Consider the following 12,206-nt stretch of genomic DNA (forward strand, 5'->3'; position numbering starts at 1 on the left):
CTATCGTTGAATATTTCATTTCCTTCCGATTTATTTTGCTATTAAAATAGTATTGCAGTGAGCAGTGCTGTGCATGCATAGTTCTGTGCTCTTCTGGTGTTTTGCATCACATATACTTTGGACGTGGGATTCCTGGGCTTCAGGATTGTAAAGGTCTCTAACACAGAGCGTAGAACTAGCCAGGGTTTCTGTGAGATGGAACGTTTGGCACCGATGGGCCGGACCGAAGCAAAGCACTCCTGAAAGTTCGGAATCAGCAGCTTGATTTCCCTCGGTTTTGATCTAAGAATCTATGTTCATTATAGACTTCTGTTTGCAATAACACTGACGACTCCAGACCTTTAACCAGAGTTGCATTACATTAGATGCGTGTCGAGTCTCAGTTAAGGTTGGTTCACTTTAAAGGCTCCGGGCTTGGCAGTTTCATTTTCCTGTGATTCTGCACTTTTCGAATCCTCGTGTGGCCTAGGAGCAGATGAGCCCAGATCCTGGAAGGACCGTCTTTCCTGTGGACGCTCCAGCTCCACGGCGGAACGGAATCGCTCGGCTCGATGGCCAGACCTCAAGCACATGTGTGACCGCCTCTGAGATCACCGACCACAGCCCACCCTGCCCTTCCCCCGCCAAGCCTCCAAGTCACTGCTCGTCACCTTTTCAATTTGCGGAGCCTGGAAATGCATACTTTGGGCTTGTCACACGATCCTTATTATTAGACGTGTGCTTAGCTGGACTTCCAGTCATCTGTTTCTCTCCCCTGGAAAGTTTGACCAGTTGGTATTTTTCTAACTTCCTTTTTCTGCTGCGAGAACGGACAAGCACGTTTGGAAGCTTTGGGCTTTCTTCTGGGATACCTCGAGGCCCGAAAGGAAGAAGGTGATGGGACAAGAAGTGATGAAGAGTCGTTTTGCATATTGTCTGTGAGTCCTGGCTGTTTGAGGTTGGGTGGCAGCTGGTGGAAGTGTGTGTGTGTGTGAAGGTGTTGGGAGGGAACTCGGGGAAAGTACTTTCCTGTGTTGTTCTAAAGACTTATCTCCAAATATACTTGCCTTTTTGGGATCTACTCCCAATGAAACCCAGAACACACACCAGAGCTACCTGACAGTCTCCAGCATTGCATGTTCTGCAACGCGCCCCACCCCAGGTGGACCTTCTCAGGACGCAGTGACCATGTGTTACTGCTCCAGCTTCTCCCATTTTCTCCCCAGAATAACTGAGCACGTGGGAACGCGTGAGTCTTTGCTGAGTGGATCTCAGGCCTGCCATGCCTCTGATGGCCTGTAAGACCTGCGAAGCAAAGTGGGGCCCTCGACAGCGGCCGCATGCCCACCCATTGACGGATATTGGGGTGACGTCCAAGAGTCACCCACCACAGTTCCTGGCCTCCGGGGTTCAGGCCAGTTGGGAGCACAGGGACAAGGGTAGAGGCCAGAGCACCAGTTGTACCGATGTGCTGGAGAGATGGGTTGTGTGGGATAAAGGATATTGTAGCTGGGGACGTGACCGTGGCTAGGGTAGCCTGAGTCTGAGTGAGTCCCCAGAGAAGTGCAGGATCTTCCCTTGCAGAAGCGGCCAGCATGGCATCGTGACGTGGTGGGAAAGTGGTTTTAAAATGAGTGTTTCTGAAGGAGGGTCGAGGGCCATGTGCTGAATGGGGTCTCCTGGTCCGGTGCTGCGACTGGCGAGGCAGACGGGGAAGGGGGTTCACCTGAGGCAGAGAGCTTTTCCTCGACACCCCGCCCCGCTGGAGTTTCAGGTGCTGCCACGTTGAGCGTGTCTCTGTCCATCGGAGCCCAGAGACGGGCGTCAGGAGCATCTGAGGAAGTGCAGCGTCTGGTTTTGAGCGGCCCTGGTTTATAAATGGTGTTGCCATTGATTTGCAGTTTAAGATACAATACCTGATTTATATTTGCGAGTCCTGGCAATACTATTATGTATAGCTGATCATTTATAGACATATTAAAATGTATTTATCGACTACATTTTAAGACACCTCTCTTCCATAGGGTGAAGAGTCAATAAATTAAAAGTGCTCGTGGTTTCCGTGTATTAGCAATAAAGTTCGAAAGGCAATGCGACTCTTCATCAAATTCAAGAGTACTCCGCATAATAGAATGATTTTCTAATATTCTGAGCGATCCGGAGCCCACACGACTGAGCCCCAGAACACGTGGACAGTTGGGGCAAGAGTGAGGAAGCTCCTTCCTGATTATTCTGGGCGGCTCCTGCCTCGGATGTTATCATAACTGACCTTCTTACTTCTTCCTTTCTCTATGTGCCTGTAGTTCTTTCTTTTTCTTTTAAATTGAAGTACAGTTGATTTACAATGTTGTGTTAGTTTTAGGTGTACAGCAAAGTGATTCAGGTATATATATATATATATATATACACATACACATACACATATATCTATTATTATTATTTATTTTTCTTGCGGTACACGGACCTCTCCCTCCTGTGGCCTCTCCCGTTGCGGAGCACAGCCTCCGGACCCGCAGGCTCAGTGGCCACGGCTCACGGGCCCAGCCGCTCCGCGGCATGTGGGATCCTCCCGGACCAGGGCACGAACCCACGTCCCCCGCATCGGCAGGTGGACTCTCAACCACTGCGCCACCAGGGAAGCCCCGTATATCTATTCGTTTTTAGATTCTTTTCCCTGATAGGTTATTACAGAACACTGAGTAGAGTTCCCTGTGCTATACAGTAGGTCCTTGTTGATTATCTGTTTTACGTATGGTAGTGTGTATCTGCTAATCCCAACCTCCTAATTTATCCCCTCCCCTTGATCTCCTTACTTCTTCCTGTGGGTGCTATTGTTTTGGCAGCTCTGGTCCAGCCGTTTCTGGCTCACTCACTGTGGACTGGACTCATCCAATGAGTGAAAGGGTTTCATTCCCAAAGTCCCTGAAACCAACCGAATTGCAGAACTCAAGCATCCGGTGTCTTGATCCTCAACCGCATGGGACAGGATTCATAGATTTTACGCCCCGTCACCTTCTGTTTGTGTTCTGTGTGATGGGAGGCCTGCAGTCCCCCAGTCTCTGTGCCGTGGAGCAAAAGAGAGGGGGAAAAAAAAGACAAGGAAAAGAACTGCACTGTGTCTTTGCTCCTTATTCAAAGACTAGCAGTGAGCAGTGTCGCTGAGATCACAGTTTGATTGGCATACTGTTAGGCTTAAAGGGCTGTTCTCTATCAAGTTCATCCCCGAGTTGCGCCCGTGGCTTCCTTCCCCAGAGCGGTATTGGCTGCGAGCACATCCAAACCCATCGTGATTCACCATGAATCAGGAACAGCGTTTTGGAGGCTGATCCATGAAAACCTATCTGATTCCCTGTTGAGCTCGTTCAGATTCTATTGTGGTTCTGCACTGTTTTACAAAAACAACAGTCCTGGTTCCAACTCTCTGCCATCCAAATCCACAGCTTGTAACATTTCATTACAGAGTCAAGGTCCAGGGTGAGACCTCAGCCTACACAGAGCTGCCTTTTCCTGGAAAAGAAGCATAAACAAAGGCATTGATTCCACCACCCCGCAGGGTGCGTCCGTGTGTGTAGGGCCTCGTCCAGGGCGGCTCTGTGCCCTGAGGTCCTGGCCAGCTTTGGATGTGGCTGTGACCAGGCCAGGGAGGTGCAGGTACTGGAGAGTGAGTGTTTGTCTTTTTAGTGTTTAGGTCACTCATTCATTCATTCATTCATTTTTGGTTTACCCTTTTTGTACCACATAGGAGCAGATAGAAGGTGGGCAGCTGGGGCTGGGGGCTGAGAAGGTCAGAGGACGCTGCCGGCCAGGGCATGGGGCCCTTAGACAACTCCCTGCCGCTGCTGCCCCCGCCGTGTGGGCACGTTCCCCCTGCAGGAGGCATCATGCTTGTGCTGGGCTGTGAGGAGACTGTAGGTGGCATCCGCCTTGTCCCTGAGCAGCAGTCTCTGTCCCGGATGCATCCTGTCCCCTCTCCTGGGCACGCCTGCCCTTCTCTCCACCTCAGCTGCTCACTGATTTCTGCCACGCGTAGCAGACTCATTGCCATTTGTCTCTGCCTTTTCCTTTCCTGCCGGTGGAGCAGTCTGAGATCAAGGTGTCTGCAGGGTTCGTTCCTTCGGTGGCCGCGAGGGAGAATCTGACCCAGGTCTCCCTCCGGCTCTGGTGGTTCATTGGCATCTTTGATCTTCTCAGGCCTGTAGGTGTGTCACCCCATCTCTGCCTCCATCCTTATATGGCATCTCCCCGTGCTCATGTCTGTGTCCAAATTTCCCCATTTTATAAGGACACCAGTCATACTGGATTAAAGGCTCATTCATCTTCCTTCAGCGTGACTCAGTTTAACTTAGCTGATTGCATCTGGAATGACCTTATTTCCAAATAAGGTCGTATCTTGAGGGGATGGGAATTAGCATCTCACATATAAATTTTCCGGGGAACACAATTCAACCTACAGTGTCAGTGGGTTTGAGGTCCACTCTCATTGAGTATAACCTCATCTTAAATTGATTCTATGTGCAAAACCCTTGTTTCCAAACAAGGTCATATTCACAGGTACTAGGGGTTCAGATTGAACATATTTTTTGGGGGGGCACCTTTCAATCCACAATAATACCTACACAACGTACTCCCTTCCCTTAGCTTTCAAACTCTCAGCCTTGCCGAGGCGACAGTCTTAGCTTTCTGAATGTTCTTGTAGGGGGAGGAAATAAGGTTCTCAACCAAGTCATCCCAGCCCCTCCCAGTAAAACTCTGTTTTAGAGTAAAAAATATTGGGGGGTGGCGCCGGGAACCAGGAGAGCTTCCTTTGAAGGCCATGGTAACGTGTATAGAGGTAACTGCTGTGGACCAGAAGGAGATGGGCTCCAGGGTGGAGGGTGACCCCTTTCCAGGGCTGATGCCCCGCAGAGAGCTTCCTTCATGCCACCTCCTCTACGGTTCATGGGGGGGGCACTCTGGTGAACTTGATGGAACCCGAGAAATCACTCGATGCAAGCCCCCATTTTATAAAAGCTGAAATCAGCTTTGAATTAGGGAGAACTGTCACCTGGGTCACCAGGCACTGGACCGGGAGCTTTGAGACTGCAGGTCGGTAAGCACGGATGCCAGGCTGTACAGGGCTGGTCCTGCCTCACTTCACCCCACATCCACGGTTCTCAGTGCCATGTGTTGTGGCCACGGCTTCACTGTGACCGTGGCAGCAGGGTCTGGGCTGAGGCTGTATTTGGGATTTGAACTCCCTGCTCAGACTGAGTAGGTGGGACATGGTGGGGAGCCTGCTGCCTCGGCTTGGGCATGTTCACGGGCCACTTAGAGTGGGGAACACGCCTTCCCTTACGAAGGGTGACCCTGTGTGATTCTGGGCAGTTGACCTCTGACAACAGGACATATTTCTGGATCATCGTGTATAATTTACAGTGGGTCGGCCCAATCCATCGCATCTCTTTCTCCTATCAGGCCATCCTTATCGTGTTTCTGCGTAATGCAGGGCTTTTCATCTGAGTCCAGTTGAAGCTGGATGAGTCTGAATTCCAAAGAGGCCAGAGACAGACAATACTGGACAGAAAACTGACTTTATTAAAATCACAAGTGAACTTGTGCACGTGAAGTTATGGATGCCCAGATAATGTAGAAAAGCTATTTCCAGAATGTTTGAAGGGTGGGATGAGAGTAAAGGGCGAGAACTGGGAAAGGATGCTCCTGAGACCCGGACAGGCTGAGAAGGTTCTGGAAGGCGGAGGCTCCTCTGGTTTAGAGTCTTGCGATGAGATCGTCCACAGCACCTGTCTTTCAAAACAAGGTCAGTTAACCCTAAAACACTCACGGACGACTTCTGCCAGAGTCAGGCCGAGCTCCAAGTGACTATCTAAAGATCAACATTATTATTACTAATAACAATAAAATGCTTAATGAAAACTTAAGCCAAAACATTAATTCTGTACTTGCATTCAACTATCTGCACATAGGAGCTGCAGGAATGTTTTAATCTTATCAGATGGACATAGATGCAGAAGAGCTGTTTGCATTGACTTAATTGTAATTTTATTTTGTTAGGAAATTGAGACACTGCTTTTAACCATTTTAGGGCCGCCCACTCATCCTCCCTCAGTTCTCTTTCTTTGATGAACCTAATTTCCTCACTTTAGAAGCGAGTCTTCTAATTTATTGAATACCTTTTAATTAATCAATCTCTTTGAATTTTAATTAGTTTTGAATTTGCTTCTGGAATTACCAGTGAATTTATTTAAACAAAATAATGTCTCCCCCATTTTTTTACTTGCACGTGAAAAATGACAGGTTGTATTTGAAGAGAACATTTCTTGCAGAGGCAAAAATAAGGAGCCTTCCCTATCTAACCCGAAAAACTCAACTGTACTTAAAATGAAAGCTTCAATCTGCTGTTCAGGGGAGAATACTCTTGGCCTGGAGCCAATCCTCTTAAAGGTACACACACACACACACACACACACACGCACCCGCATGCGCGTGCGTGCGTGATGTTTATTTTTAATTCACAAGACTTTCATTTTCCCTACTCTGCATCCCCTTTAGTTCATCTTATATTTTAGAGGCAAGAACTATCAGAGGCGTCAAGGGAGACCCTCATCCCCACGACCAGCAGCGGCGCCAGTGGTCAGGTTCTCCAGCGACTGGCCCATCAAATGCGGTTAATCCGAACCTGGCATGTTCCCCCTTCTGGGTTGTCAAGCCCGTGACACAGGCCACTGATGGGGATGAAACCACATGGCCGAAGTGCAAGCCTGGACATCAGTTACACGTTTCATTGTAACCGCAGTGTGGGATGATGTTACTAAACAACAAAGTTGGTTTATCTAAATGAACTTCTCTCTTGGTTACGAGGTGACCATGGTGGCTGTGGGGTCAGTGACACTTTGAGGGATAACATTGTCTCGTAGGACAAAACGTGGACAGTGCGAGAGGCAGCCGTGTGTTCTGGCCTTCCCTCCTCCCTACACGAAACAGTGTCCTCACGGCATCATCTTTCTCTGGTTCAGTGTCGCCACCTGCACAGTGAGGGGAGGTTTCTTGATTTGTTTGTTGAGGGCTTGTTAGTTTCCAATGAGATTATTTAGGAGAAAATTCTCTGTGTTTTGGCATGAAATCTTCCTGAGTCCTTCATAACTTTGCGTGAAGGTAGTTTTGAAGGAAGACTTCACAGATTTGAACAAAAACTAAACCAGTGGGAGATTTGGATGTGCTCAGAAGTGACCTCTTTGAAGGACAACGGGCTTGAACTTTCATCCTTATTGGTACAGATTTGTTAAAAATCCAATTCCCTTTACTTCATAATCTTACCTTGTGCAAGAAGTGGTGTAGCTTTGCACAGTGACGGAGGGAAATGTTTGGTGAATGGTGTACAAACTTGAAAGTAAGTGACAGGTTTCCAGAACCAAAGGAAAAGTCCTGTTCAGAAAATGGCATTCAAAATATGAAGGCCAAGGTATCTGTCGCATGGACCCCGTTATGATAAGATTTGGTCCTGTATTAGTGTTACAATTTAAACTGATAATAGTTTGATATATTAATATCAAATTTCCAGGTATATTAAATCCTGGCTCATTAAAATTAGCTTTAGATGAGCAAGTTGCCAATGTGGATATAATTTATTTTCAAAAAAATATATAAATCCTAGTTTCCTTTTTCTGGTTAAACGGCAGCTAAGGAAATCTATTTCAACCGGCTCTTTCATCAGACGTGTCTTCTGGTTTTAAGCTGTCTTTGTGCTGCTGCTGTTTCCGCTGGTTCTTGCCCCTCTGTGTTTTCTGACGAGAACTCCTGAAGGAATTGGATCCTGTGCAGTAGCCCCTTTCTGGAATTTTGCATGTCAACAGCATGTGGACTCAGTAACTTCAGAGTATTAGAAGTGTGCAATCATTCTCATGCCTTTGGAACAATCCTAAATTAAAGTTTTGTTTCTGTTTCCATTATAAACCTCATTGTTTTCTTGGTTTGAGTTTATTCCAGTCATGTTGGTTGAAATCTTGGCGAGTTTGTTCAATAGTTATACCAGATGTTATTAAGAGTAGCTTTTCCACTTAAGCGTTCTGAGTGAATTTATTCTTTGTGAAACGGTCAAGTCCGGGGTCTGGAACCGGGCAGCTGGACAGCAGGGAGTAAGGCACCAGGGTAATCCTGTCTCTCGTTCTAATTAGGAGATTTTAGGGGTACAGAGTGCTAATTCACTTAGAAATACATAAAAATAGTGGGTCTCTTCATTTCTTCCCTCTACTCTTTTTCTGAATTGAACACCTAGAGAACATTTCTCTGGATTTTCCTTGAAGCACTTTGCAAGGGTCAGAGAACCCATCTGAATCCTTTTGGTCAGTGAACACGTCCTCACTGTCAGAAAGGTGGGAAAACCTTATGAGTACACCGGAGATTAGCAGTGCCTCTGACGTGTTCTGCTCAGAGCTCAACAGATCTTCCCGGGGAAGACATAAATGGACAAATGTAGCTTCCTGACACTGATGTTCGGTGATTCTTTCCCCCAAAGGCGGTGGAGCTCCAGGCTGGAGCAGCCCTTCCCGGGACAGAGCCAGCAGGGGTGGAGGAGAGGGGTCAGCCCCGCCAGAATGGGGGCACTGGTTCCGGGACCCCCAAATCAGCAGCCGGCGTGTGTGTGTGTGTGAGCCGGGCCTGCGTGTGTGACACAGGCTCCCGTCAGGCAGGGAGGGATTTCTGTTGCTCTGAATGGACCCCGGAATCCAGGATGCTGCAGTGAAGGGAAGGACCAGCGCTGCCCCCTGTTTTCCTGGCCCCTCTTTCTGCAGGTTCCCGTCCCTGGAAGGGAGCCCACGGCTGCGACCTTGGCTGCAGTGACCTCGGGGAAGCAGCCAGGCCCTTTTCTCTGTCTGGCATCTGCTGGTGGCCTCGCCCTTCCGGGCTGTCTTCACCTGACCCTAGGCGCATGGCTGGGGTCCCTCCCAGGGCTCTGAGTTCTCCTCTGAAAACCGCCCGTTTGTCATCCTGTCTCCTGGGAACGTTTAATTCTCTGGAAAGCATGGGATGCTTTGAGCACCTCGTGGAGAGCAGTGCAGACACTTGTGATGGGCTAAGGTGGCCGTCGGGAACACCAGTTTGGAAAAGGCCGAGGGGCCTCCTGGGACAGAGGGTGGTCTCTTCCCCCTTGATCCCCGACCTCACCCCGGCGTCCCCGCACCCATTATTCATGGCAGGGGTCAGCCTCCCGAGGACAGGGCCCCTCTCACGTCACCCTTCCCCTCCCCCTGCCCCCTCCGTCACCCCCTCCCCAGTTTGGGCTTTTCCTGGGCAATAATTTGTCCCCCCAGGGGGAGGGGAGCTCAGGCCTGTGTGAGGGTCACACATCCCCACCCCCCGACTGCCGGCCCGCCCCTCCCCACCGCTCTTTACCACCATCTTCTTGTACCTCTCAGGTCCCTCAAAATCCTCTCTCTTCCCTCCAAGTTTCTCCTCCTCCTGTCCTTATTTATCTTTCCTCTCTAATTAAAGGTGTGAATTCCAGGATGACTTTTTCAAAAAAACGATTCTTTTCTCAGCATTTTGTATTTGCCTCATTAATACTGTAGCCTGGAATGCATATTGACTTGTCTTTCTGCCACTGGTCACTTAAAAATTGGGGTTTAGGAAGTGAACTACCCTTCCTCACTGCTTCCAGAGCAGCGTCTAAGAGCCGCCGGTGATGACAGGCGTGTGCTCACACTGCCCGGCGCCGGGCTCCAGGGGGTGCTGAGAGCGTGCACGCAGCCAGTGCGGCCTAGCAGCTGCATTTTAAATTCCTTTTCACTTGAATTAATTTCAGGGCAAGCAGCTGTGTGTGACTGGCGGTCTCCGCGTGGACGGTGCCCCACGTTCCAAGGTTCGGGTTGAACTGAACGTAGGGCAAGTTGTGAGCTACCTGACGCTGGACTTCAAGTCCTACCAGCGAAATACCTTGTGTCTGGGTGACGCACACAGATGAGGGTGAGAGCTGTCCCCCCCGCGTTAGCACCTGGGAGAGGGCGATGCAGACACCCGCCGAGGGCGTCGGGTGATGGACCCCAGGAGCGCCGGCAGCCCGTTCCTGCCAGTCTCCGAGACTGTGCTCGTGCACTTCAGTGACGATGACAGCTTTGAGCAGTGATGTACCAGCATCGGGAGATGCAGATGGTCCGTTTCAGAAACCTGGGAAGAGAATTCCCCTCGAAGGCCCCATGCCTTGGCTATCTCCTAACATAAACAGGGCCTCTTAAAAATGTGAAGAATCTGTTGTAACGTGTAAACCGAGGTGATGGGGGAATAGGCCATTTTCCACTTGTGCAGATGCTGACGTGAACCACCCGCAGGCCCGGAGGGGGTGGAAACCTGCGAAAGAGACGAGAGGGCAGAAGGGGGCGTGCCCACGGCACCCCTCCAGCCCCTCTTCCGTGCGCCTTTCCAAGGCTGCTTTTCAGAACTGGGTCCTGTGCGTGGGTGCAGGTTGAAGCCTTTGGAGCGGGTGCCCTGGGGCAGGAAGACACAGCCCTGACCCCCGGGTCGTGTTCACAGCCGTGCATGACTGGAGTGAACAGCAGGGACCCGGGCCCGAAGCCCTGGACTTGGTTTTAGTTTGTCCTGGACGAGCTGGGTGACCTCCACGGCGAGCCTCCAGCTCTTCTTTGGTCAAATGAGGCAGCGGGGCTGGTGTCCTCTGGGACCCTCCGTGTCTTTATCGGTGCCCTGACGACACTCCATGCTAAAGGGGCATCCTCTGCCCTTGCCCCCAGGGCGTGTGGACCAAAGGCACCCGGCTCTTATCTCCACAGAGAAAGGGAGTCAGACTTCCTGCCATGGGTTTCTTTCTCCTTGGGGCTGTGGCTGTGTGGACGGATGGAGGGGCACATGGGGGAGGGAGGGTCTTCTCTGTGCCTCCTCGTTCCCTGGGGACCCCTCTCTGCCTGGCCCAGCACGGAGCGTGCACGTCCCTCAGTGCTGGACGGTGAGGTAGTCCAGCCTCCAGATACAGAGGGCTCTCAGGGCTCATTCCCTTCTGCTCCTTCACTCAGCAGACCCTTGTTAGGAACCTGCTTTGTGCTTGGACCCGTGGGGAAACCCTGCAGGAACCAGACCAGTGACCGTCCTGATTCTCACGACCCCGGTCTGCAGCTAAACATCCTTGCTTTCGACACCGTTCTCGGGTATACGTTTCACCCCAGAAAGGGCAAGATCACGAACACAGGAAGAAAGATGAGGTTGGGGTGTGGTTGAGGATGCAGACGATGTTTCGGATGCTGTGCAGGTCTCATCAGAGCTTGGATGTAGACTTGGAACTGAACTCTGCCTGGTCTCTATTGGGAGATCAGAGGCCCCTGGCCTCATGCGATGTGTTCATTCTCACTTTTAAAGTGTAGAAATGGCGTGAGCGCGCTGGAGACTGGGTGGCGCGTCCCGGTTCCTCGCCCAGGGAGCAGTTTCTCTCTACCTGCTTGGCCAGCAGACGAGACCGTCTCACTGCGACATTTTCACCTGTTGTTTCCAGCGGGGTTTGTCCTTCTGGTTCCCGCTTTACTCCTTTCGTTCTGTCCTCAGTGGAAACGGTTCCACCCTGTAGCTCATCGTCTCCTGAGGTTTGGCTGAGAAGCCAGCTATCTGGTGTCCCTGCTTTCGGATGAATTGCCCCTGCTTTGCAGGTCTCTTTAATATTCTCTAACATGTACTTTAGTGTAATTTGCTCTAAATGCTTTGAAATGAGAAGGAGCCTTAAAAAAGACACCCTGGCTGAATGCCTTTGGAAACGTCACCTCATCAAGGAGCGCGTTGATCTTCCAAGGGAAGGATAGCAGGGAGGGGCTGGGGACCGCGCGCGGTGCGTTTCACTGCTCCAGAGACGGGGAGGCTGTCAGGGGATTTATGAGCGACGTGTCGTGACAGAACACAAAGGATTGGCCACGTCCGGACACACGGAGGCGCCAGCTCTGCGTCTCTCTCCCTGTCATCCGGCCACGTGTCAGCGATGCCACCTGCAGGCCCCTCTCCAAGGGCTGGTGCGCAGAGCACGGTAGGGCCCCAGGCATCCCCACGCCCTGTCCGTGTGCACAGATGTACCAGGCACCGTATCTGGGGTGGAGACTAGCGACCCTGGGGCTGACCCCCAGCCGACGGTGACGTGGCCAACTGCAGTGTGTAGAGTGGAGGCTTTGGAAAATGGAGTCAGACACGAGCTTAATACTTATTTTCCTGGTTGATTTACGCTTTTGCTTTTAGACACAGAC

The 12,206-nt window shown here is 50.7% G+C and overlaps 1 protein-coding gene across 5 annotated transcripts in view; it reads left to right on the plus strand.

Annotated features, from left to right (window-relative positions):
• The window catches only part of SMOC2 (SPARC related modular calcium binding 2), a 149,854-nt gene that overhangs the window by 26,145 nt on the left and 111,503 nt on the right, over positions 1-12,206 (plus strand). The gene's annotated exons all lie outside the window — the stretch shown is intronic.

The sequence above is a fragment of the Tursiops truncatus genome, chromosome 12 (assembly GCF_011762595.2).
Source record: "Tursiops truncatus isolate mTurTru1 chromosome 12, mTurTru1.mat.Y, whole genome shotgun sequence".
NCBI classification, from domain to species: Eukaryota; Metazoa; Chordata; class Mammalia; order Artiodactyla; family Delphinidae; genus Tursiops; species Tursiops truncatus.